Consider the following 2,456-nt stretch of genomic DNA (forward strand, 5'->3'; position numbering starts at 1 on the left):
ACCAATGGAAGGGATGTAGCGCAGCTTGGTAGCGTGTTTGTTTTGGGTACGAAATGTCACGGGTTCAAATCCTGTCATCCCTACCTATTACTGCTCCTTTGAGCAGTAACGAGGGTTTTTTTTAAATCAACTCACATTGGACATATCATATAGAATCTCTCATTCTTATGATACTATATAGTATGCATACAAGACGTATTGGGACGAATCCTTTTTCTTTTATGATAAGAAAACGCTCTTAGTTCAGTTCGGTAGAACGCGGGTCTCCAAAACCCGATGTCGTAGGTTAAAATCCTATAGAGCGTGATTCGGATCTTCTTCGATCGAATTCGACTGAAACACTAACTGGAACTGGAACAGCAATCTTAATTTGACCTCCTGGATATTAAAGAAAGGAGAAGGTCAATAAAAAAAAAGAGATGTTAATTAATCAAAGGTCCAACGAGAGCAATACAAGCGTCGTGCTGCTAGGCGAAGCAGTAGAATGCTGCACCCTAGATGGCGAAAGTCTAGTAGCCGAAAGCATCACTAGCTTACGCTCTGACCCGAGTAGCATGGGGCACGTGGAATCCCGTGTGAATCAGCAAGGACCACCTTGCAAGTCTAAATACTCCTGGGTGACCGATAGCGAAGTAGTACCGTGAGGGAAGGGTGAAAAGAACCCCCATCGGGAAGTGAAATAGAACATGAAACCGTAAGCTCCCAAGCAGTGGGAGGAGCCCGGGGCTCTGACCGCGTGCCTGTTGAAGAATGAGCCGGCGACTCATAGGCAATGGCTTGGTTAAGGGAACCCCTAAAAGGTGATTTTTGTCTTTACATGCACACCCTGCAGTGTCGAACTGTGGCTAAAACGGGGCGTTTTGGTCCGATTAACCAGACAAAGACTGACGGGTGTCTGACGGGTCTGTTGTCCGGACCAAAAGCCGAGCTTTGGCCGCGTTTTGGTCCTGTCAACCAGACCGGGTATCAGTCTTTTGTCTGGTTGACAGTAAATGGTTTTGTAATTTACTTAGTTAATTAATCAGAATCAGATAATGTAATGTTTTACAAAACCAGAAATAGCTTAACTTGAATGAGCTTTTGATATATCATTTCTGGCCAAAGCTGACTTGATACATCTACTTATCATTCAAGTATTACGAAAGCTATGCTAAGTGTGCATCATAAGCATGAATGTTTTAATATCTGGCCAAAGCTGATTTAATTCTTTCATAGATGGCATACTTAGCAAGTGCATAACTAAAGTGATTGTTTCAATTTCTGGCCAAAGCTGATTTGTTACAACCACTTTGCACATATGCTTAAATGATTACACTTCTGGCCAAAGCTGTTTTGTTTTCGTTTAAGTAGAATTTTTTAGTTAAGTCTATTATTTTGATGTTAGTAATAGACATTATCACAGCTTCATTATGTAAAATGGTCATTATTTTGCCTGCCTTAGTTTAACGTGCCCATAGATCACATTAGAATTTCTTCCTTAGTATCATAACTTGCTCATCTTATTTCCACTATCAGCACCCAACTGCGGGATTCCACCTTTGACTGGTGATAACTTTGCTGCATGGAAGGATGCTCTCATGCTTACTCTCGGATTGCTTGATTTTGATTATGCTCCAAGAGAGAAAAAGCCAGCGGACCTTACCACTCAAAGTACTGCTGCTGAGCAGTTAACTCATGAAAAGTGGACTAGGTGTAACCGCATGTCTCTCATGTTTATGAAGCAATCCATAAGCAATGCAATCAGGGGAGCTATTCCTGATTCTGAAGATGCTAAAACCTACTTGGAACACGTGGAGGCGCAGTTCAAAGGGACGTCTAAGGCGCACGCTAGTACTCTTATTCTCAAGCTGGTGACAACTAAGTATGATGGGAGGAGCGGCATTCGCGAGCACATCATGATGATGAACGACATGGCCAATAAGCTGAAGGGGCTGGAAATGGAAATCAGTGATGGTTTCCTTGTTCATTTCATCATTACTTCGCTTCCTTCTTTTTTTGAAGCATTCAAGATCAACTACAACACTCAGAAGGAAAAATGGACGATGAGTGAGCTGGTCGCTATGTGCGTACAGGAGGAGGAGCGTATGAGGATGGATCGCCATACTGATGTTGCCAATTTCACTACCTCCAATCCTAAGAAAAGGAAGCACAATTATCAGAGGAAGGATGCTTCTAAAGTCCATAAGTCTAATCCTAACCCTAATACAAGTGCACCTTCCAGCTCTAAGAACTCCTTAGGCAGTATCCGCTGCAAGTTCTGTAAAAAGACAGGACACATGCAGAAGGAATGCCCTGACTTTAAGGAGTGGCTGGCTAAGAAAGGTAACGATTATTTTATGATACTTGAGTCCTATAATTTAAGTGTTCCTGCTAATTCTTGGTGGTTTGATTCTGGTTCTATGGTTCATGTTACCAATTCTACTCAGGGATTCCTTTCAATCCGGAAGCTGGAAAGA

General features: G+C 42.3%; 1 non-coding gene across 1 annotated transcript; it reads left to right on the forward strand.

Moving 5' to 3' along the window:
* Window positions 1-232: 232 nt before the first annotated feature.
* TRNAW-CCA lies at window positions 233-306 on the forward strand. Its single transcript has one exon. It is a non-coding gene; the product is annotated as a tRNA-Trp (tRNA).
* Window positions 307-2,456: the final 2,150 nt, after the last annotated feature.

The sequence above is a fragment of the Helianthus annuus genome, chromosome 3 (assembly GCF_002127325.2).
Source record: "Helianthus annuus cultivar XRQ/B chromosome 3, HanXRQr2.0-SUNRISE, whole genome shotgun sequence".
Lineage (NCBI taxonomy): Eukaryota > Viridiplantae > Streptophyta > Magnoliopsida > Asterales > Asteraceae > Helianthus > Helianthus annuus.